General features: G+C 42.9%; 1 long non-coding RNA gene across 1 annotated transcript; it reads left to right on the top strand.

Annotated features, from left to right (window-relative positions):
• The first annotated feature begins 97 nt into the window (after window positions 1–97).
• LOC106993391 (uncharacterized) lies at window positions 98–22,995 on the top strand. The gene is made up of 4 exons (XR_013404179.1): window positions 98–497; window positions 18,225–19,107; window positions 21,161–21,255; window positions 22,063–22,995. It is a non-coding gene; the product is annotated as an uncharacterized LOC106993391 (long non-coding RNA).
• The last annotated feature ends 2,579 nt before the right edge of the window (window positions 22,996–25,574 follow it).

Raw genomic sequence — 25,574 nt, 5'->3', positions numbered from 1 at the left:
GCTTCTGCTACATACCCTCCTGTCTCTGGCTTCGCGCGCCTCTCCTGGGCTGCCTTCTCCCAGCCAATCGGCTGCCCTCTCTGCTACGTGTGGCGTCACACGTAGCGGCCAAGATGGCGCTAGCGGGTGTAGCAGGGGTTTTGCTGCGACCTTTACTGTAGCGAGGTTAGGGATGATGGGAGAGCAGCTTTGTTCCTGAAGTGCCGTCGAGGATTAGGATCGAGTTTCTTCGATAGTGAGGGCAATTATTAGCGGCCTCTAGCCCCCCAGACGGCATCTTGAGGAGAGAGAATCCACGCTACGAGAACTAACATAGTGGACATCGCAGTTGTCCGTAGCCGATTTGCGGGTTACGGAGTTGCAAGTAGAGAAGAGGAAATCCGAACGTTCTCGAGTTCGGTTTCTTCCACGTATGAAATGGGAATGGTAGTGATATCCCGTGCTATCTCTGTCAAGGGCAAGAAGGAGAAGGAATTTATTTGAGGCCCTACGACGTGGTAGGTTCACCCTCTACCTTTGTTCTTATTTTATTTGTGGAAAAGGTCTTGTTCCTATTTTACAGGTGAGAAAGGGGGCCCAACATAGAGTTATTTGCGGCCATAAAACCGAAGCCAGTTGCCTGATAGTGAAGATTCAATGAAATCTTGTGATTGACTTCCCTCTTTAAATTTTTTACTTTGGGTAACATCGGATCCGGTAGAAACTCTTCAGAAAGAGTTTTTAATATGCATTCTACAATTTCCAGACATAGTTTCCTTCTTGAAAAATTGGGTTAATACTACCCTATAGGGATCTTGTGAAGCACCACATAAACGTTGTAAGTTGTGAACCACTATACAAACGTATGAGACTCTTCATGTTCTTGAGTGGAACTGTAGGTTAGGAAGAGAAGGTAAATAACAGCATTTAAGTTTTCTACTACTATTTGCCCATTAGCTAAAAATACTCTCCGAAGTCTAGGAAAATCACTGTTGTTGAAACCCAACCTACACCTTCAGAAAATCGTAAAGTGGAACATATTAATCACCAGGCCCTTCCTCCACTGTCTCCCTGATCTTCCTATGCATCCAGCTGCTTAAGAACTCTTGGAAAGATAGTAAGTGAAATCTTCATAGAGGATTTTTGCACTTTCATTTGAGCCTCGCAACATTTCAGTGCGACATGTACGATTAAGGTGTTTCATACTATGAATGAGAAAAACAGATGTTCCAAGAACTCCCTGGATTTCACAGAGCTAGGAATTGGAAGGGAGCTAGGCTTTGTAATACCAGGTCTTCTGATCTCCAGGTGTCCTTTCCTCTACAATGAATGTCTACTCCTCTACAGTGGAGTAGAAATTGAAAGACAAGGGGCTTAAAAAACTGACCCTGACTTTAAGAAGTAGCATATGAGTGATGAATTGTTATAGTCAATCCTTGTGTTTACTAAGTGCCACATACTGGTCTAAGCATTTTACATATTAATTCAGTCCTTAGAACAACTTTACAAGGTGGAAACTTTTATTATCTCTAATTACAAAGGAGGCAACTAAGGCCTAGGAAAGAAGTAAAATAGCTTACCTAAAGTCACACATAAGTAAATGGTGGCTCACACCTGTAATCCCAGCACTTTGGGAGGCCGAGGCGAGTGGATTACTTGAGGTCAGGAGTTCAAGATCAGCCTGGCCAACATGGTGAAAGCCCACCTCTACTAAAAATACAAAAATTAGCTGGGCATGGTGGCATGTGCCTGTAATCCTAGCTACTCGGGAGACTGAGACAGGAGAATTGTTTGAACCAGGGAGGTGGAGGTTGCAGTGAGCCAAGATCACTCTACTGCATTCCAGCCTGGGCAACAGAGCAAGACTCTGTCTTAAAAAAGAAAAAAAAAGGTAAAGCTGGGATTTAAACTTGATTAGGTTGGCTCTAGAGCCTATGCTCTAGACCAGTGGTTCTAAACTTTAATGTTCAAAAGGAACCACTTGAGGATCTTGTTAAAATGCAAATGTTGGTAGTATAGATAATAGGTAAGGCCTGGATCCTATAGTCCTAACAGGCCCCCAGGTGATGTTGATGGGGCTGGTCATTACATACTACAGTTCACATCTTCCCTTTTCTCCTAACCATATTTGTTTTGCAGCCAGAAACTACCTTTCCCGTGCTGTCTGTGACTGCTTTCTAGTCCCAAATGTTCCCAACATGCTCTTCCCTAAGGATTAGACTCGAACTTTTTCCTCAAGCTTATCCCGCCCCTGTCTTTCCCTCTAGGATAAGACAGACATCCCTGCTCCCCCACTGCTTACTGTACACCTTGTTACAGAGCTCAGAACACTGAATTATGGCCATTTATTTGAAAATCTTCCTGGCTGGGAGCAGTGGCTCATGCCTGTATTCCCAGTAGTTTGGGAGGCCGAGGTGGGTGGATCACTTGAGGTCAGGAGTTCAAGACCAGCTTGGCCAACATGGAGAAATCCCATCTATACTAAAAATAGAAAAAGTAGCCAGGCATGGTGGCATGCATCTGTAGTCCTAGCTACTCGGGAGGCTGAGGCAGGAAAATCACTTGAACCTAGGAGGTGGAGGTTGCAGTGAGCCAAGATTGTGCCACTGCACTCTAGCCTGGGTGACAGAGCAAGACCCTGTCTCAAAAAAAAAAAAAGAAAAAGAAAATCTTCCTGACTGGACAACGAGCTCTTTGAGGAGAGGGACCAATCAGATCTGTGTACTATAGAGTCTAGCATATAATAAGAATAATAGCTAATATTTATATAGAGCCTTCTGTATTCCAGATCATGTTATACACATTAACTTGTTTAATCCCTGATAAAACCTTACAGATACAGTTTTATCCCCATTTTATGAATGAAGAAACTAAGGCATAGAGAGGTTAAATAGCTGGCCCAAGGTAACAAGCTTGTAAGTAACAGAGCCATGATTTTAAATAAAAGGCACTTTCACTCCAGGAAATGTGTGGTAAATAAAATGAGAGCCACTCTACACTCAACCAAAGAAGAAAAACTAAGACTTACTATCCTATTAGACATGAGTATAACTACCTGTAGTCTGGCAAAATACATAGAAATCTGTTCCCCTGGCCAGGTGCAGTGCTTCACGCCTGTAATCCCAACACTTTGGGAGGCTGAGGTGGGCGGATCACCTGAGATCGAGAGTTCGAGACCAGCCTGACCAACATGGAGAAACCCCATCTCTACTAAAAGTGCAAAATTAGCTGGGTGTGGTGGCACATGCCTGTAATCCCAGCTACTTGGGAGGCTGAGGCAGGAGAATAGCTTGAACCCAGGAGGTGGAGGTTGTGGTGAGCTGAGATCATGCCATTGCACAACCTGGGCAACAAGAGCAAAACTCCATCTCAAAAAAATAAATAAAAATTAAAAAAAAAAAAATCTGTTCCCCTTTGCTGGATTTACTTTCTTTCCTTTCTATCCTGGACCCCATTTTTATTTATTTCAAATTCAGTCTCAATCAGTACTTTCAAGTTTATTCAACCATCTCTGTCCTTCCGTCGACCCTGAAATAGTTCTCAACCTGTGATCAGTTTCCTATCTTTCCCCAAGTTTGATATAGCTGTTAGTCAACTCTTAGTGCATAAGAAGTATTATCCCAAACTTTAGTGACTTAAAACAAGAATAATTTTTTAAAGTTTTATACGTTTTTGCCGTTTGTATTGAAATCAAGAGTGGCTTAGCTGGGTGGTTCTGGCGTGGGTCTTCCAAGCAGTTGCAGCTATCTGACGGCTGACTGGGGCTGGAGGATCAGCTTCCAAGGTACCTCACATTGGTTGGAAAGTTAGCAAGGAAAGAGGCCTCAGTTTCTCACTATAGACCTCCCTATAAGGCTGCTTGAGCATCTTTGGGATATAATAACTGGCTTGCCCCAGAGCAAGTGATCCAAAAGAGTGTTACAGAAGCTGTAATGTTGCAATATGTATGCAGAGAGATTTAGATATAAAATCAGATTTTATATATTTGTATAAATGTGTATGAAACTCACATACTATGAAGGTGAATTTGTACAGCAGTAAAGCTAGAACAACTGGTGGGAATAAGTTGAAGTAATACTATGTAGCATTTATTACAGACTCATTATGAGAAGAACACCTTGCTTATCTTATTTAAACCTTATAGCATTCCTATGACTTAGTAATCATTGTTCCATTTTACAGTTGAGGAAACCAAGCCCTAGAGAAAAATCATTTGTCCAAATACAAATATCACCAGAAGACTCTTCCCCCGAACACACAGGTGTTAAGGAGGTCTGGTTATCTATGATTCCATAACCATTGCTGTGGCCTAAATTATCTGTTTTGCTCATGAATCTCCAATTTGGGTGGGACTTAGTGGGGACAGTTAATCTCTGTTCCTCTTGACATCAGCAAGGGAAATTTGAAGACTGAGGTCTGGGATCATATGAGGGCTCATTCATTCATAAGACCAGCAGTTGACATTGGCTGTTGTCTGGAATCAGTCACAGGCCCACCCAGGTTCAAGGAAAGGGGAAATAGATTTTATCTCTTGATAGAAGCATAGTAGCATCCTGGAACACCTATTACCATGCTCATTTTTAGAAATATCAACTGCCATAGTCTATCTTCTGTCCACAACAGTTCATATCCCTCCCACTTGCAAATGCACTCATTCCTACCACCCAAAGTCTTTCCATTTTGGCAACATGCTTAGGCTTGAGATCCAGGATCTTGTCACCTAAATCAAGTCCAGATATGGGTTAGGTTTCTTAGGTGCAGTTGCTTTCAATGTAAAGACTCAGGAACTAAAGAGACAAGTTATCTTTTCCCCATGCATCCAACGTACAATGGTGGGACAGGTATGGAAAAACCACTGTAGACCTTAATCAGAAAGGGGGAATAAAGGAGGCATGCCAGGACCACTGGTTCATAACAGTTCTGATGCTAGTTCCTTGATCAGGAATGATCTCTAGGAATGATTCTCCACAGCTCTTGACTCTACCCTCAAGCCTCTAGGTTCTGCTCTCAGAGGCGTTCTTTATTTTCCATAGAATATAGCCAGTGTTTGAGACCAAGTAATTATTTATTTATTGAGACAGAGTCTCACTCTGTTGCCCAGGCTGGAGTGCAGTGGCACGATCTCGGCTCACTGCAACCTCCGCCTTCCGGGTTCAAGCGATTCTGCTGCCTCAGCCTCCCGAGTACTTGGGACTACAGGTGTGCACCACCATGCTCGGCTAATTGTTGTATTTTTAGTAGAGATGGGGTTTCACCATGTTGGCCAGGCTGATCTCCAACTCCTGACCTCGTGATCTTCCCACCTCAGCCTCCCAAAGTGCTGGGAGTACAGGCATGAGTCACCACGCCTGGCCATGTCATTATATCTTTTTTAGATGGATGAATATTAATTAATTTATTTATTTATTTATTTTTATTTTCTTTGAGATAGAGTCTCGTTCTTGTCACCCAGGCTGGAGTGCAATGGCATGATCTCAGCTCACGGCAACCTCCGCCTCGCAGGTTCGAACAATTACCCTGCCTCAGCCTCCCGAGTAGCTGGGATTACAGGCTCGTGCCCCCGCATCCGGTTAATTTTTGTATTTTTACTAGAGATGGGGTTTCACCATGTCGGCCAGGCTGGTCTTGAACTCCTGACCTCAGGTGATCCACTGCCTTTGCCTCCCAAAGTACTGGGATTACAGGCGTGAGCCACTGTGCCCAGCCGTGTCATGATACCTTTTTTAGATGAATGAATATTCAAGTTAAAAAAACAAAATGATACATGTGCATAGAAGGAACTAAAGGGGAAAAAGATCAATCTGAAAACAAACTATATAGAACAGCATACCAGCTTCATACTAACATGGTAAAAGCAGAGGCTTTGGGTAACCAAAAAGTATGTTAAGCATGAGAATAATTCTAAAGGCTAGCTATATATTTTCTTCCTTCTAAAAATAATTTCAGTTAAAGAATTTACATATAAAGTTCATTTATCATCACCCACTGTGGGTGAAGCTCTGTCAGGCTCTGGAGAAACAAATTACTAAACATGATCCACTGCCCTTCACATACTCATAATCTAGTGGGGGAGACAGACACATACACAGATAATTGCCATATAATATGGTGTTCATGGTATTAGCAAGTTGTTTTTATTTTTTTAAATTTTTATTATTAATTTTTTTTTGTTTCGCTCTTGTTACCCAGGCTGGAGTAAAATGGCGCGATCTCAGATCACTGCAACCTCCGCCTCCTGGGTTCAAGCAATTCTCCTTCCTTAGCCTCCTGAGTAGCTGGGATTAGAGGCACGTGCCACCACGCCCAGCAAATTTTTGTATTTTTAGTAGAGATGGGGTTTCACCATGTTGGCCAGGCTGGTCTTCAACTCCTGACCTCAGGTGATCCACCCGCCTCCGCCTCCCAAAGTGCTGGGATTACAGGCGTGAGCCACTGCACCCAGCCAGTATTAGCAAGTTGTAGAAAAGAGTTCCTGTAATCCCAGCACTTTGGGAGGCGGAGGCAGGTGGATCACAAGGTCAGTAGATTGAAACCATCCTGGCTAACACGGTGAAACCCCGTCTCTACTAAAAATACAAAAAATTAGCCAGGCGTGGTGGTGGGCACCGGTAGTCCCAGCTACTCAGGAGGCTGAGGCAGGAGAATGGCATGAACCCGGGAGGCAGACCTTGCAGTGACTGGAGACCTTGCCACTGCACTCCAGCCTGGGCGACAGAGTGAGACTGTCTCAAAACAAAGAAAAAGAAAAGAGTTGAGGAGCCGTTAATTCTTCCTAGGAGCTAGTAAGGAAAAGTCACCAAGAAGACAACATTCAAGTAGGGCCTTAAAAGATAGAAGTTCAACAGACAAAGGAGGAAAGGCTATTCAAATCCAAGAAAGAAATAGCAATGGCCAACTTACAGGCATAAACATAAGAATTTTGAGAAATGCATACATTTCAGTTTAGCTAGGTGGGGATTTGGGGGTGGCCTCATTACCACTGGTTGGAGGTAAAAGTCCCAACTCTCCACTTGGCCTTGTCTGACCATTCCACCTGAGAAGGGAAGGGCACCTCTTTGCCACTAGGTACAGGTGAAATTCCGTGTTTTACATGTGGTGGGCTGACAAGGGTGAGAGGCAAGTATTAGAAGAGGGCCTTGTTACTGTCCATTGAGGATAAAAGTCTAAGCTTCCCCCTCTGTCTTCTCTGACATGAACCCAGAAATGGAGAAAGGCAGTTGGGTGGTCTCATTAGAACCTGGCCTTTGCTGGTGGGGTGGGGGTTGGGTTGTAGTTTTTTTCCGGTGGTACTTATCTGGAGTAGAGATGTTATCATCTAAAAATGTTCTGTCTTGCAAAGCTGCTCCTTTCCCAGTCCTTTAACTAGACAGAGCAGGCTTTTCCAAGGGCTTTAAAAAAAAAAGAAAAAATGCTGTGCCCATCAGCATTTCTGGGTTGCCAGCTTTTCCAGTACCCAATCTGGGATATGTAAGAGAAAACCCAGGGAACTCACTACTGAGTATTCCTTGGGTCCCAGGTCCTTAGGTGGTCTGCCTTCTAGTCACCTTTCAGATTCTTCTTATGTTTGTTTTATGTATAATGTTTTACATATAGTGTCCAGGGTTTTTAGCTGTACCTAAATGAAGGAATAGGGAAAAGTAAATATACTCTATCTTTCTGTAAGTGGTGGTCTGAGGTCAATTGATTTGTTACAAAGCTGCCAGGGCAATGCTCTGTGAAAGCCACCATTAAAAGAATGCAGGCCGGGCGCGGTGGCTCAAGCCTGTAATCCCAGCACTTTGGGAGGCCGAGACGGGCGGATCACGAGGTCAGGAGATCGAGACCATCCTGGCTAACACGGTGAAACCCTGTCTCTACTAAAAAATACAAAAAAACTAGCCGGGCGAGGTGGCGGGCGCCTGTAGTCCCAGCTACACAGGAGGCTGAGGCAGGAGAATGGCATAAACCCGGGAGGCGGAGCTTGCAGTGAGCTGAGATCGGGCCACTGCACTCCAGCCTGGGCTGCAGAGCGAGACTCCGTCTCAAAAAAAAAAAAAATAAAAAATAAAAGAATGCAACAGTGGGCAACAGACTGGGAGAAAAATACTTGCAGAACGCTTATCAAACATAAGACTTGTATCTAAGTAAGAAAACAACCCCATTTAAAAATAGGCAAAAGACACTTCACCGAAGAGAATATATAGATGGCAAATAAGCACAAGAAAACATGCTGAACATGATTAGCCATTAGAGAAATGCAAAGTAAAATCACAATGTCAGAGCTGGGTGCAGAGGCTGTCTCCAGGTGCTGAGACAGGAGAATCACTTAAGCCAAGGATTTCAAGGCTGTAGTGTGCCGTGCTTGTGCCTATGAATAGCCACTGCACTCCACCCTGGGCAATATGGTGAGACCCCGCCTCTTAAATTGAATAAAATCATAATACAATACCACTACCCACCTAACAGAATGGCTGAAATAAAATACACTGACAACACCAACTCCTGGTGAGGATGCAGAGCAACTGGAACTCTCATACATGACTGATAGGAATGCAAAATAGTATGGCCACTCTAGAAAGTAGTTTGGCATTTTCTTATAAACTTTCAAACAGTTACCATATGACTCAGCAATAATATTCGTACACATTTTGCCTAGAGAAATGAAAAAGTTCACATAAAAACATACATGAGTGTTTAGAACAGCTCAGTTCATGTTCACCAAAAACGAAATAACCAGATGTCTTTCAGTGGGTAAACAAGCAAACTGTGGTACATTTATGCAATGGAATACCACTGAGCAATAAAAAAAAAAAGAGGTAAGAAACACACAAGAAATTGGGTGAATCTCAAAGGCATTATTCTGAGTAAAAGAAGCCAATATCCAAAGATTACATATATATGATTCCATTTATATGACATTCTCCAAAAGGTACAAATATTGCAACAGCACACAGATAAATGACTGCCAAGGGTTTGGAGTTGGGGGAGGGTGATGGAACTGTTCTGTATTTTGATTGTAGTGGTAGTTATAAAAACTTCGTTAAAATTTATAGAACTGCCAGGCACAGCACTTTGGGATGCTGAGGTGGGCGGATCACAAAGTCAGGAGTTCGAGACCAGCCTGTCCAACATAGTGAAACCCCATCTCTACTAAAAATACAAAAAAGTAGCCAGGCGTGGTGGCAGGCACCTGTAATCCCAGCAACTCTGGAGGCTGAGGCAGGAGAATCGCTTGAACCCAGGAGGTAGAGGTTGCAGTGAGCTGAGATCATGCCATTGCACTCCAGCCCAGGCAATAGTGCGAGACTCCATCTCAAAAAAAAAAAAAAAAATTATAGAACTATGTTCCCCAAAAAAGTGTTTTTCTTACTGCATTTTAATTAAATTTTAACATATGTTAATTTAACATAACAGTGGCTCACGCTTGTAATCCCAGCACTTTGGGAGGCCAAGGCGGGCGGATCACGAGGTCAGGAGATCGAGACCATCCTGGCTAACATGGTGAAACCCCGTCTCTACTGAAAATACAAAAAATGAGCCGAGTGTGGTGGCAGGTGCCTGTAGTCCCAGCTACTCAGGAGGCTGAGGCAGGAGAATGGCGTGAACCTGGGAGGCGGAGCTTGCAGTGAGCCGAGATCGCGCCACTGCACTCCAGCCTGGGCAACAGAGCAAGACTCTGTCTCAAAAAAAAAGAAAAAATTCTATACCATAAAAAGTATGTGATGCTGTATGTAATATTTTAGAATTTATTTACTATTTTTATTTATATTGCTAAGAGTCATCCATATTATCACATGTTGCTGTGGTTCATTTATTCTAACCGTTGTTTTTCCATTGTGTGAATTTATCCATTTTTTCAGCCATTCTCCCATTGATGAACATTTTGTTGTTTTTGTTCATGTGAACAGTTTGCTCTGAATATTCTTGTTCATGCCTCCTATTGAAATTATGCATTTCTCTAAGTCATTTGAACCCAAGAGTGAAATTGTTGGGTCAACTTTTCTCCTAAAGTTAAATATTCATGTGTTCAATTTTACGAGAAAATGCCAGGCCATTTTCAAATGTTAGACATAATATTTGACACTGTGAGAATGAGAATAAGAGTGTAATAGTGGAAGTATGGCGATCAATATTTGGGATGCTCCCACTGCACTATGCCCTTTATCCAAGAGACTTTGCCCAAATTCCCTCTTTTTTAGAAGCCTCCCCTCCTCCCACACCAGCCACAGTGAGTTTTCCTCCTGTAGGTTCCCAAGGCACCTGTTTCATGCAACACTTTAGGTAACTATCAGACTGTATTGAGATAATAATTACTTCTAGCAGGTAGGGAGCTTCTAGAAGGCATAGGCCAAGAGTCTTTGTATTCTCCATGCCTAGGACCTACACGGACACAATAAATATTTCAGTAAATGAACGTTCTTCCTCAAGTCTATACCCCTACTTTCCCAGTATCAGATAATGAATGAAATTTATTCTTTCTTTAATAATATAGAATATAATTGCTTGTTTCCATGGTAGTTGCCAATGCCAAAGCTCCTTGAAGGAAGGAACTATACCCCTTTTTTATTATATCCAGCCTTTAATATAGTGCTTGGCAAATTGTAGATGCTTGAAAAGTGTATTGAATATATTTAATAAATTGAACCTTGCAGCATTTTAAGAGTGTTTATTCACAGCCTGGGCAACATAGTAAGACTCCATCTCCACAAAAACATTTTTTAAAAATTACCCAGGTATGTGGCATGTACCTGTAGTGCTAGCTACTTGGGACTGAGGCAGAAGGATTGCTTCAGCCCAGAAATTTGAGGTTACAGTGAGCCATGATCATGCCAATGCACTCCAGCCTAGGCAACAAAGTGAGACCCTGTCTTAAAAAAAAAAAAAAAGTTTATTCTGAATGTCAGTTACCATGATCTAATGCTGGAGATAAAATGTAGAAGATTTAGCTACTAATAAATATGCCCTGATGACCATAGAACGTATTCATGCATATGGCTTAAAAAACAAAAATAAAATAATTCTTGGATATCAAAGGGTGAGATTTCATTTATATTATATAAAGTTCAAAAGCAGTTGAAAATAATCTATAGTGATAGAGGTCTGAATAGTAAATACCTTTGGGGAGTTACCACTAGAGCATGTGGGAGCCCACTAGGATGCTATCAATGTTCTACATTTTGATCTGGGTAGGGGCTATATGTATAGATATTGCATATGTAAAAGTTTATTAGACTATACAAAAATGATTTATGTGCTTTATATGGATTGTATCTCAATAAAAGTAAAAAGCACTATAATGGTGGATTCATGGCATTATACATTTGTCATAACCCATAGAATGGACAACACGCAGAGTGAACCCTGGTGTAAATGATGGACTTTCAGTGAGTGATGATATGTCAGTGTAAGTTTATTGATTGTAGCAAACATACCACTTTGGTGCAGGATGTTGATAGTGAGGCAGGTTGTGCATGTATGGAGATGGGATGTATACAGCCTCCTCAATTTTGCTGTGAACTTAAAATTTCTCTAAAAAATAAAGTTTATTAATTTTTTAAAAATTAAAACAGGGCAGGCATGGTGGCTCATGCCTGTAATCTCAGCAGTTTGGGAGGCTGAGGCAGGAGGATCACCCGAGCCCAGGAATCTGAGACCAGCCTGGGCAACATGACAAAACCCTGTCTCTACAAAAAAAAAAAAAAAAAAAATCCATGTTTGTTGGCATGCACTCATGGTCCCAGCTACTTAGGAAGCTAAGGCAGAAGGATCACTTGAGCCCAGGAGGTGGAGGCTGAAATGAGACATCCGTGTTTATGCCACTGCACTCCAGCCTCAAAAAAAAAGAGAGAGAGAGAGAAAAGAAAACAAAAAGCCCATCTATACCAATAAGGCTTTGTTTTTCTTTTGGTGACAAACGATGAATGAATGAATGAAAGGGTTTAAGAAACAATGGATTAGCTGGACATGGTGATGTGCACCTCTAGTCCTAGCTACTCAGGAGGCTACAGCAGGAGGATGGCTTGAGCCCAGGAATTTGAGCTTACAGTGAGCTATGTTGTGTTTAGATGACAGAGTGAGACCCTGTCTCTTAAAAAAAAAGAAAGAAAATGTTTGTTGTTCACTAACTGAAAAGTTCTGGGATAGTTTTGGCTTCAGGCATTACTGAATCTAGGGATTCAAACAGAGCTAGTCTTAGTATCTCCTCACCTCTGAGCTCTGCCTTCTGTGTTCGCTTCATAATCAGGTTCCATCTGTTGGTTCCCAGCAGCCCCAGTTTTACATCATGCACCCTGCTTACAGCCTTAGCAGAAAAGAGCACCTACCATCTCATGAACAGTCTTACCAAAATCTCCTTGCTCTGTTGCTATGGGCTCCATCTGGGTCACATGCCCATCCCTGAACTGTAGACAGGGGCATGTAATGCCCTGATCTGCCAGATCTGAACCACATGTTACTCTGGGGAGAGAGGAAGCGATGTGGGTAAAGTCATTTATTCCCAAAGGACATGGAGTGAGTGTGAAGGTGGGCTTGGTTTCCCTTAGGAAAACTGGGGTACTGCTGTCAGAGGAAGGTGAAAGAATGCTGCAGAGCAAAATCACAGTCGCTCACTGAAATACACCATGGAAATGTATAATAAGAGTCGCTCAAATGTTCATACCCTTCTATGGGGCTCAGAACACACTACCCCAAAATATGGCATTTTGGCATATTGAATATTTAAGCTGAAGGAGCTTGAGAAAATGACTGATGCAGGAAGATCTCTCTGACCTCCTCCCACCCTTCTCCCTGAAGCAGGTCATAGGACCCTCTTAGCACTTGTGAGAGGTGCTATCCCTAACATCCTTTTCTCCAAGATGGAGGGACACCAAGAAGAATCTGAACAAACAGGCCTTGCTAAGTTTCCCCTAGTTTATTAACCTTAGTTTATATCCCTTTCGTCCTATCATACTTTTCCAGTACTTTCTACTCTTCATCAAACCTAGCATGAAAATGCTTAGGTTTAACTATTTATTTGGGTCTTTATTTCCTTATGATGATTCCTATATCATGTAAAACTTACATTAAGTAGATTTGGATGCTTTTCTTTTGTTAATCTGTTTTTTGTTACCAGGACTTCAGAGCTTAGAAGGGTAGAAGGAAAAGATATTGTCCTCTGCTGTACCTTTGCTATAGGATTCCTATTGGTGGGAATAATCCAAAAGATGGAAAGAGTTATATTTACAGGGATTTGAATTTCAATGCTATCAAAAACTTGAAGACAACCTAATTATCTTGCAATAGAAGAGTATTTACCTATCCCAAGCATCTACTCAGTATGGAGTCATTTTAAATTAACATTACAAATAATTGACATCAAGGAAAATGCTTATGATATGCATATGCATGTGAAAAGCATATGAGGGCCGTGCGCGGTGGCTCAAGCCTGTAATCCCAGCACTTTGGGAGGCCGAGACGGGTGGATCATGAGGTCAGGAGATCGAGACCATCCTGGCTAACACAGTGAAACCCCGTCTCTACTAAAAAATATTTTAAAAACTAGCCGGGCGAGGTGGCGGGCGCCTGTAGTCCCAGCTACTCGGGAGGCTGAGGCAGGAGAATGGCTGAGGCAGGAGAATGGCGGGAACCCGGGAGGCGGAGCTTGCAGTGAGCTGAGATCCGGCCACTGCACTCTAGCCTGGGCAGCTCCAGAGCAAGACTCCGTCTCAGGAAAAAAAAAAAAAAAAAAAGAAAAGCATATGAAAAGCATATGGATATGAATATAAAAACAAAATGGAAGAGGCCGGTGTAGTGACTCACACCTGTAATTCCAGCACTTTGGGAGGCCGAGGCAGGTGGATCATGAGGTCAGGAGTTCGAGACCAGCCTGACCAACATGGTGAAACCCCATCTCTACTAAAAATACAAAAAGTAGCTGGGTGTGGTGGCGTGTACCTGTAATCTCAGCTACTCAGGAGGCTGAGGCAGGAGAATCGCTTGAACCAGGGAGGCAGAGGTTACAGTGAGCTGAGATTGCGCCACTGCACTCCAGCCTTCGTGACAGAGCGAGACTGTCTCCAAAAAAAAAAAAAAAAGGAAGAAAATACGTCCAAACATTAGCATATTAGGGTAGTGGAGCTATGGATTATTCTTTTTTCTTTTCTCTATTTCCAAGTTTCCTTTTAGGTATTTATATTATCATTATAATGTCATAATGTATTTTGTGAAACTCTATCTTATTAAGAATATTTCATTCTCCTAAATATGGAGTAGAGCCAAAATAAAGAAACCGTGACATCAGCCAACTAATGATTCTGGCTAAGGATATAGAACCTCAGAGTTAGAAGAAACCTCAGAGATATTCCACTTTAACTGCCTCATCTTACATAAGAGACGTCTGAGACCTGGAAAGGTGAGGTAATTTGTTCTAAGTCATGCAGGAACCAGGAAGCAGGTCTCCTAATTTTCAGGCTAGTATTTCTTCCACTGATTGAGCCAGTCAATTAAGTTTTAGAACTTTTTGAGATTGCTTTCCTGAAAATGCATCCTCAAGTTCAAGTTGATATCCATTCTTTCATTACTAATTCAGATTAAACCAGCTATTATTGCTTTTGTTGGGAAAGTGATGTTTTAGAAATAGTATTTAAAACTAATGTCATGGCCTTTTAGGTCCTTCTCCTTCACATCCTTGCACATGTTTCTTTATAAGCAATTTACTGAATAAATGCAGAGGAAGCCCAGATCTGACTAAATTAAGTGGACCAATGTAAAGTCTCTTCACTTTTGGGGGTATCAGCTTCCTCATTTATTCAAAGAATGAGCACCAGGCCCCATTCCATGCTAGGCCCTGGAGACATGAAGATGAATAAGGAACAACCTTTAGGCCAGGCAAGGTGGCTCACACCTGTAATCCCAACACTTTGGCTGGCTGAGACAGGAGGGTTGCTTGAGCTCAAGAGTTCCAAGACCAGCCTGGGCAATATAGTGAGACCCTGTCTCTACAAAAAAATAAAAAATCGAGGCCAGGCGCAGTGGCTCACGCCTGTAATCCCAGCACTTTGCGAGGCCCAGGCAGGTGGATCACCTGAAGTCAGGAATTTGAGACCAGCCTGGCCAACATGGTGAAACCCCATCTCTACTAATAATAAAGAAAAAAAAAATAGCTGGGCATGGGGACACATGCCTGTAGTCCCAGCTACTTGGGAGGCTGAGGCAAGAGAATCACTGGAACCTGGGAGGTGGAGGTTGCGGTGAGCTGAGATCACACCACTGCACTCCAGCCTGGGCAACAAAGCAAGACGGTCTCAAAATACACACACTCACACACACATATATATATATAAAAAGTATCTAGGCATGGTGGCACACACCTGTAGTCCTAGCTACTCAGGAGGCAGAGGCAGGAGGATCACTTGAGCCTGGAAGGTCAAGGCTGCAGTGAGCTGTGATTGTACCACTGCACTCCAGCCTGGGTGCCAGAGCAAGACCCTGTGTATAAAAAATACTAAAAAGATACAACCTTTATTCTCCTGGGGCTCATAGTTGAGTGGGGAAGATGGGATGGGAAGATAGACATGCAGATAGCTGTATACATTATAGAAGAAGGTAATAACACAGGATGTTCCTAAAGGTGCTGTGCTATGAGACTAGGGGAATAAAAAGAAGGATTCTTTCTATCACAAAAGGCTTCATAGCAGAGGTGGTGGCATTTGAGCTAGACCTCATAAAGTGAACAGCATTTTACTAGGCAGAGTAGTGAGGAGAGAGTATCAAAGATAGCAAGGCAGAGGAAATAGGAAAAACAAAGGCATGAAGACATAAAAAAAAAAAGTACACATAGAATGGGGATCTCGAAAAGCAAGATAAAGGATGTTAGACTCTTAGTGGTCCTCAACTGGGAGTACTTGTCAGAATAACTTGAAGAGCTCTATTAAATTTTAGAAGATTGTGATGTACATCCTTGAATAAAAACCTTACATGGCCACTGAAATCTTATCTATGCCCTAGAACTTTTTGGATCTATGTTTACCATAGTACCACCACACTTAGTACCACAAGTTATTACCATTTAATCCATGTTGGAACCCAAGTGGCAAAAACAATGCCTGTACTCTGGATGGTGAATTGACACTGATGAATGGCTTGATCATCAGAAAACCAAAGGGGATTGCAAATGAAAATAGAAATAAAGACATAGTCTCACACACTGAGTTTTCCCCAGTTCATTTTTTGGGGAAAAAAAAAAAAGCCCTGTTTTTAAAGGTTCACCCAAGTGCTAAGATGCCTCAGGTGAGGAGTTGATGATAATCAGTAATTATCCAAGGTGAAATTCAAGATATTTTATAAAGATGGAAATAATAACCCTGTCAGAAATGGAAATCAGCTATCATGGGGTATGGGGCTATAAATCCAAATATAATATCCAACTTGTCTTCACCTCAGAGAGTTTCCAGCTGTTGATGATGTTCTGCTGTGATTTGCCAGAGATGAAGTGCATTTTTAATAAAACTCTGCTCCAGCCAGCTAAATGAAAGGCTTGGAGCCATACTCTCTTTCAAGAAGTGTTGAGCACTTGTGAAGTCTGCAGAGAAATGGTAGAAGGTGTCCACTTTCTTGTCAGTTCCAATTAAGATCTTTTCTTTGCAACCCCAGAGTTGAGCATTATTTTCTAAGCGAGCTAATGGAAGATCAAGTCAGGTCTTTCTTGGGTTGAAAGGACACTTGTTGAGATGCTATGGGCTTTAAACTTACCGCTCCAAGTCCAGTAGTTCAAATTCAAGCCTTGCTGAAGGCAGAGGTAATAAAGGAACACACGCTTATGGAGAGCCCAGGGAGTATATATGTGTCAAGAAATAATTATGGGAAGGAAATGGTCCAAATAATGCTTGAATATGTGCATAAACACGCACACACACACACACCCCTTGTGCTGAAACATACAAGGCAACCAGTAGTAATGGCAGTTATCTCACCAGATCATAATTAGATTGGAGACTCCTTGGGAGCAAGGACTGAGGCTTTTTGAGCTCTGAATTCCCCAGCAGTGTTGAGTTGATGATTGGCCTGCTGAATTTGAGAAGACAGTGGTATGGGCATGTGGCAGTGTCTTCCCACAGTCCCACTAGACTGCCTACAATGCTTCAAATAAGCCTTGCCACCTTCACACCCTGCCCTGTGGCTGTACCCCTCTGATTACTCCTCTGCCAAGCACCTTCTTGCACCTCTGTGGCTTTCAAAGTCTGTCAAATTTCTTCTTGTTCTTCATAATCCATCTCACTGTCTTTTGAAAATAATTCTCCAAGCACAAGGGGGAGCAGAAAATGTTCTTGGAAGTCAGAGAAATCTAGATTTGAATCCCAATTCTACCTCTTTCAAATTCTTAAACAAATTACATTACCTCTTTGTGCCTCAGTTTCTTCCAGGTGGGTTATGGGGAAAATTTATTTATTTATTTATGAGATGGGGTTTTGCTGTATTGCCTAGGCTGGTCTCAAACGCCTGAGCTCAAGCAATCCACCCACCTCGGCCTCCCAAAGTGCTGGGATTACAGGTGTGAGTCACTGCACCTGGCCAGTTTTAGGGAAGATTTAATGTGATAAAATATGTAAACTACCTAGCTCAGTGACTGGCACAGGATAGATTATCAGTGCATGATTGTTAGGCTTATTCACCTTCCTCTGTGAAACCTCAGTGCTTAATAACTGTTAGTTTCCCCTGCCTATACATCCTTTAACATCTCTCTTAGGTTTCTTCCCCTACTCTACCACCCCTGTATCAGCTGTTGCCCCCTCCTTTTTTCCATAATCCCTTGTTTATGCCTCTTTTCTAGCACTATATGCTGACTTGTGCTGTAACTCATTGTGTTACCCTCCTGGGTAGCTGAAAACACCTCAAGGCACTATCTCCAGCAACTAGCAGAGGGACTAGTTTAGGACAGACATTCCATAAATGGTTTTCTAATTGAAATATAACATTTAATCCAGCTTTCCAGAAGATAAAGTGAGCATGTAACATGTCTTCTCCCAGCAAGTGCTGAATGGTCTAAGTAGCAAAGAGAAAGTTTCCCTGCAATTAAGTGTTTCAGAGTTGATTGCTGTCTATCCAGCCCAAGTAAGCAGAGCCTCAATTTCCAGATGTTTTTGTTTCTCCCACTTCCAGCCTAGCCAGGCCAGAGGAGCATTCCCATAAGGGTAACCCAATATGTGCTTTTTGATGATCTGATTAGAGTGTGAAATACTTTCTTTGGAGTAAATGCACAAGAGTGAGGTTTTTCTCTGTTTTTGTAACAGACTAAAGGTGACGGAGTGGGAAAAATCGAAGCCAGAGGAAAATCTATCATACCCCAAGAGATGAAGAGCACATAAAGCCAACACAACAGATATTGTCCTGGGTCAAAACTTCAAAGCCTGGGCCACAAATGACTATACACCTTTGAAGTGACCATAGGAAAAGAAACAGAAGCAAAAGCAAAAGTTTCCTAGAAGCTGTTCTTTGCAGTGATACCTGTACCACTAAAGAACCTAAAGCAACCTGAACGTCAATCAACTGAACAAATATTTTCTGAACTACTAAATGCAGGGCACTGGAGTTACAGATATGTTGGTGAAGCTAGACTTCTGACCTTAGTCCATTGTTCTAGCTATTCGATTACCTTCTTTTTTGTTTTCTTTCTTCTTTTCCTTTCCTTTTCTTTCTTTCTTTCCTTTTCTCTCCTTTGTTTCTTTCTTTCTTTTTCTTTTCTTTCTTTCTTTCCTTCCTTCCTTCGTTTTCTTTCTTTCTTCCTTTCTTTCTTTCCCTCCTTCCTTCCCTTCCTCCCTCCCTCTCTCCCTCCCTCCCTCCCTCCCTTCCGTCCTTCCTTCCTTCCTTCCTTCCTTCCTTCCTTCCTTCCTTCCTTCCTTCCTTCCTTCCTTCCTTCTCTTTCTTTCTTTCTTTCTTTCTTTCTTTCTTTCTTTCTTTCTTTCTTTCTTTCTTTCTTTCTTTCTTTCTTTCTTTCTTTCTTTCTTTCTTTCTTTCTTTCTTTCTTTCTTTCTTTCTTTCTTTCTTTCTTTCTTGACAGGGTCTTGCTGTGTCACCTAGGCTAGAGTGCAGTGGCAACATCTCAGCTCACTACAGCCTTCACCTCCTAGGCCAAGCGATCCTCCCACCTTAGCCTCCCCAGTAGCAGGATTACAGGTGCACACCACCATGACTGGCTAATTTTTGTATTTTTTGTAGAGGCAGGATTTCATCATGTTGCCCAGGCTGGTCTTGAACTTCTGTACTCAAGTGATCTGCCCACCTCAACCTCCCAAAGTGTTGGGATTACAGGTGTGGGCCACCACATCCAGGCTTCAATTACTTGTTTCACTCAGTGTTCATCTAAGGAAACAGAACTACTATGAAGTAATGCATAAGGAATTTGTTATACGAATTAAAACTAATACAGTTGTGGGTGCAGCTGGGAAAGTGCCACTCTGAACTTGGAGGGAGGCAGGGATCGATGGAGTCACTGAAGAAGTCAATCCTAGCAGCCAAACACACTCAAAGGTTGTAAAGGGGCTGCAGAGGAGGAGCTGATGGAGACATCTACAGAAGGCTGTGGGTCCACTGCAAATGTCTGGTGCTAGGTTTGGAGCTACGATTGGTCAACAGGGTCAGCAGTCAGGAAAAGCTGGATATGGAGTGGAGGAGAGTGAACTTGCTCGTGCCTCCTCGCCTCTTGTTGTAATGAATCCCCATGATCTTCAGAGAGCAGTGGCTGCTGATTCACTTTTGCCTCCCAGATCTCGAGCAACCATCACTGTTTTGTTTTATTTTGTTTTGTTTTTTTAGACGGAGTCTTGCTCTGTCGCCCACGCTGGAGTGCAATGGCATGATCTTGACTCACTGCAACCTCCACCTCCCGGGTTCAAGCAATTATTCTGCCTCAGCCTCCCAAGTAGCTGGGATTACAGGCACCCATCACCATGCCCAGCTACTTTTTGTATTTTTTTTTTTTTTTTTTTTTTTTTTTGAGATGGAGTCTTGCTCCATCACCCAGGCTGGAGTGCAGTGGTGCGATCTCGGCTCACTGCAAGCTCCGCCTCCCAGGTTCACGCCATTCTCCTGTCTCAGCCTCCCGAGTAGCTGGGACTACAGGCGCCCGCCACCACACCCGGCTAGTTTTTTTTTTTTTTTTTTTGTATTTTAGTAGAGATGGGGTTTCACCATGTTAGCCAGGATGGTCTCGATCTCCTGACCTCATGATCCGCCCGTCTCGGCCTCCCAAAGTGCTGGGATTACAGGCGTGAGCCACCGCGCCCAGCTACTTTTTGTATTTTTAATAGAGATGGGGTTTCACCATGTTGGCTAGGCTGGTCTTGAACTCCTGACCTTGTGATCCGCCCACCTCAGCCTCCTAAAGTGCTGGGATTATAGGAGTGAGTCACCACGCCCAGCTGCAACTATCACTCTTAACCTACTTTAACCTAGAACCATACAGTTGCATTTTAACCAATCTGACACATATAAATTTTCTCCATAACCATAAAGTGATTTCTGTCTTCTCCCAGTTTCCTACAGTGGGAAAAAATTGGACTTATAAGTCTAACAGTGCTAGGCTCTAATTCTGGGCCTGCACTTCTGTAGCTGTCTGACCTCAGGGAAATGACCATTTCTGTGCCTTAATGAATCTGGAGCCCTTCCTCTGTGCTATCATAGTACCCATGTGCTGCTTTCTGTTGTGTATATATTTCATTTTATTCTCATTATCTATTTATGTGTCCATTTCCTCCATTAGACCTTAAGCTCAAGCACATGGGTCATATCTGATTCCTCTCTATATTTATGATGCCTGACAGTGTCTGGCACAGAGTAGATGCCCAGTATATGTTTGCTGAGAAAATTAGTCCTTGAAACAGAGAAACTCATCAAACTATCAAGCTGGTAGCAGAACCCAGTACTAACATATTAAGGCAGTGAGACCCACCTCTGTGTCTGTCACACTCTCAGCACCCTGAAAAATCAGGCCCCAGACACCCTCACCTCATCCACAGCTTATATCTTAAACCATTCACCGCATTTCACTTTCAAACCTGTTTTAATTATCCTGATTCCTGAATCCTGAGCTTGACCTCTGTTTATGACCTGCTATCACCTCTTAGACCTTCCGATGTTCAGGCTTCTGGCTATCTTATTTGAATTTTCATTTTTCCCATCTGATTAAATACTTTCACTTTCTTGGCATATTTCTCACCCTAAACCCTAGGTTCTCAGGTCAGAGACTATGAAAGTCCCTGCCCTCAGGGAGTACTCAGACTGGTGAACAACAGACAAGGTGACCAGCAATTCCAGGATGGTATGGTAAGAGATCTGGATGAAATAAGTTTAGGGTACTATGGAAGCATAGAAAGAATGAAGAGCACCTAAACTTAGAAAGAGAAGGGTAGTTGTCAAAAGAAAGTGTGGATTGATCTGAGTAATGAGAAACTGCATAGGAGATTCCCAGGCAGAGAAAGGGAGAATATGCATTGCAGACAGAGACCAGCAATGCAGAGGTATGAAGACAGGAGAGATCAGGATGTGGCACCACAGGTGGGTTGGTGTGGCGAGAAGAGTGTGAACGTGCAGTCGAGAAGTGGAGGGAGATGAATAAATGACAGGCGACGGATGGCTTGAGTTCTAAGCTAATGAACTTAGACCTGACCCTGTAGGACAGAGATGGTAAATTATCAGGATTTGGCCCAGAGATCCTCCTTTGTTCGCCCCACATACTTTTTTTACATTTGCTTTCCCAGTATTTTAAAACTGGAAAATTTTACATAAAATTCTGGGTTTCCAGCTTCTGTGGAAAAATCAGGTGATCCGGCCACACTAGGCTGTCATTCGTTGTTTGTCCTTCTTAGGTGCTATATGTGTTTTGTAACTCGCTAGTCTGTACCACACCTCTTTGTCCTCATACTCCTGCACTCTTGTTTTTCTTTAGGGGGAGAAATATTTCTCACTACCAGTATCTCTGTGAAAAGTAAGGAGTTGAAGGTTAGAGTCAGGCATTTCAGAAAATGGGGAACAGCATGTTTCTTTGTAGAAATAAAGAAACAAAGTATATCCATTAAAACACTGCAACCTTCTCTTAAACCACTTCTTTTCACTTGTTTATGTTACCTACAGGATTTGCTGTATAAAGAATGATGACTTCACCAGGCCACCTTACTTCCATAAAAGCTTGTGATGCTCACAGACTGTCAAGCAGGAATGTGCTGGGTATTCTAGTCTTAAAGAAGGTGTAGGAGACATGTACATGTCTGGCCAGAGATTGTCAAAGACTCTCAGAGTCTTTGGCCAACACTGACTCTGAGAGCCTCAAATAAGTGATGAATCAAGTAGAAAGAAATTGGGAGGACACAAGAAAGAGCTCGTCGGGGGCCACAGGCAGCTAATGCAGCCAGTGACAGAATAGAGGAAATGCAGCATAACCCCCAACTCCAGGATCTAGGGCCTAAAGGCCAGAGCCACTCCCTGTAATCATGCAGAACTCGCCCACCTTCTCTGTAAGAGGGTTGCTGGGTCCTTCAGACTCGCCCCTGCTTCCGCCTGCCCCACCCTCACATCCTGGGACTGCACCGCACTTCCACTAATCCGAACCCTCCTGCCCTCCCAGAGTCTTGAACCGCTGCTTCTGAGCTCCATGTAGCTGGTGAAAGGAGGCTGCCTTGGGCTCTTTGGGGGCCTCCTGTCTTCAGTGATGATTCTCTGCAGCTCAGCTCCTCTCCCCATGTAACTGATCCCAGTCCTCTGGTTCTGTCAGCACCTCTGCTGTGTACACTATGACATGTGTGAGTTCCCAGCTGGGTGGGAACCCTGAGTGAGGTGTGAGTTTCCTCCCAAGCCACTGAAGTTGGCTTTCTGCAGTAAGCCAGACACTTGGGCTCTGCTGGTCTTAGAAACAGTGTTTTCACTACATGGTCAGGGAGAAGGGATCCCCTAAGTCTTCAAATTGATCTCTCTGCTCCCCCATCTTTTCCCACCTCAATTCTGCTTGTACCCATGGAATTACTATACATTAAAACATAATGCTAAATATGTCATGTTTCTAATCAAAAACCTTGAGCAGCTCCTCATTTCCTACCAAATTCAAACCAAGTTATCTGCCCTGGCATGTTGGACCTGTCCCAGGCTGACCCCAAATGCTATTTTCTAGGCTTGTCTCCCACTATAAATAACAAATGCTGACAGGCACAGTGGCTTATTCCTGTAATTCCAGTATTTTGGGAAGTCGAGGCAGGTGGATCAACTGAGGTCAGGAGTTCGAGACCAGCCCGGTCAACATGGTGAAACTCCGTCTCTACTAAAAATACAAAAATCAGCTGGGTGTGGTGACACAGGCCTGTAATCCCAGCTACTTGGGAGGCTGAGGCAGGAGAATCACTTGAACCCAAGAGGCGGAAGTTGCAGTGAGCCGAGATTGCACCACTGCATTCCAACCTGGGCAACAGAGTGAGGCTCCGTCTCAGACAAACAAATAACAACAAAAAAATGCTCTAGCCAAAATTTCACTTGGCCTTCTCTGCAAGCAAGGAGATTTCTTGCCTTGGTTCTTTTCTTCCTTTGTGCCCAGCTGTCCAAAGCCTACCCATTCTACAAACTTCATCTCAAGTCACCTCTCAAAACTCCTAATGGTTCTAGTCGCATGTCGCTCTTGCTCAAGGTACCTGCCATATATTGTTCTCCTTGTTTAACCCTGGGTATAGTCTATTTCTTTTTTTAATTATGGCCACACACCTTAGCCTTTTTGCAAGGCTGAGCTTAGACAAAAGTGGTTATGTATTCACCTGTATCACCATTCCTTGGACAGGGCCTGGTGAATGCAAGATGCTCAGAAATATTTCCTTGAATTGTGTTCATTCTTCCTGCCATATTTTTTGGTGGATTCAAAAAAATCTACCTTCCTACCTCTCCATAATCCTCAACTCTTCACAAAGGAATGGCTCTTAACTGTCATTGTGTCCAGTCTTGCATTTGATGATAGGTATCTCTTCCTGACATCCCTGCCAAGAGAGGATGCCAAGTAATTTCCCACTAGAGCACATGGAAAAGTAGTGAGACCCATCCAGGTGAGACTAAATACCTGGGCAAGAGAGAAATTTCACACACAAAGTCATCAGAGTTAGTCTAATTGTGTCTCACTGGGGCCTGGATGTCCTTTTTTTTTTTTTTTTTTTTTTTTTGGAGACAAAGACTGGCTCTGTCACCCAGGCTGGAGTGCAATGGCGCCATCTCGGTTCACTGCAACCTCTGCCTTCTGGATTCAAGTGATCCTCCTGCCTCAGCTTCCCAAGTAGCTGGAATTACAGGCGCCCACCACCATGCCTGGCTAACTTCTGTATTTTTAGTAGAGACGGAGTTTAGCCATGTTTACCAGGCTGGTCTTGAACTCCTGGCCTCAAGTGATCCACCCACCTTGGCCTCCCAAAGTGCTAGGATTACAGGCATAAGCCACCGTGCCTAACCCAGGCTATCCGTTTTGCCAGATGTTCTCAAGCCACAGTAGTAAGAAAGGCCCAGTCCACTGGTAACAGAGGACCAAGACCAAGCCAACTCAGGCGTCATTTGCAATCATCCTCCCCTGCATTGTGTAGCTAGCCTACCTCATCCCATGGGGAGTGATGGGACATAATATTTTAAGTACCATACATCATAGATTCAAGTTTATTGGAATTTCATCCCATAAATTAGGAGGCAATAAAACACGAAGGAAGGAGCATGGCCTTTGGAGCCAGCCAGACCAGGTTTAATTTTCATTGTTTTGCTTAGTATGATGTGGTTAAGAACTCCAGAATTAAGCAGAACCAGGTTGAAATGCTATTATGCCATTTCTTATCTCTATAACTTTGGGAAAATTACCCACCTTCTCTGAGCCTTCATTTTCTAATATGTAAAACAGGGACAATAACACTATCCTCATGGATTTTTGGTGAAAATTAAATGAGAAAATACATGTGTGTCAGCTAGGATGTCTTTAGCTCCAAGTAACAAACCAAAACTCGAAATGGCTGAAACATGGCAGAATACACAAGGAAAATGTATCATCTCATATAACAGGAAGTCTAGAAGTAAGGAAGTTTCAGGATTGGTTAATTCATCAAAAACTCTTCTTTTCATCTTAATGCTTTTCCAACCTTGGTATATAGCCTTTTCTAGGCTGGCTTCCCTCATGGTCATAAGATGGGTGCCACGGTTCCCAAATTTATATCCAGATGCTACAATATACAACGCAGAAAAGGGTCATCTCTTCCTTTTGTGTCTTTCTAAAAATAAGAAAACCTTTCCCAGAAACATCTCACTGATACTCTCTCCCACATCTTTGGCCAGAGCTGGGTAATAAGCCTGCCTTTAATCCAATCGCTGACAAAGGGGGAATGGGATCACCATGATTGGCTTGGCCAATTATACTGGAGATAGAGCCCCTTTTCCTGCCAGATGAATTGCTGGGTAAAATTAGAATTCTGTTAGCAGAGAAGAGGCAGGATAGCTACTGGGTAGGCAAGCAACAAGGTCTGTTACAGCATGGAATCTGGCACATGGTAAGCATTTAAGCATTTAACTCTTGTTATTAACTCTTACTAGCTGTATGAACTTATTCAAGTCACAAATCTCATAGATTCCCAATTTCTTAATCTGAA

Source organism: Macaca mulatta, chromosome 14 (genome assembly GCF_049350105.2).
Source record: "Macaca mulatta isolate MMU2019108-1 chromosome 14, T2T-MMU8v2.0, whole genome shotgun sequence".
NCBI lineage: Eukaryota > Metazoa > Chordata > Mammalia > Primates > Cercopithecidae > Macaca > Macaca mulatta.
The sequence above is the reverse complement of the archived record's forward strand: the minus strand, read 5'-3'. Positions and strand labels throughout refer to the sequence as shown.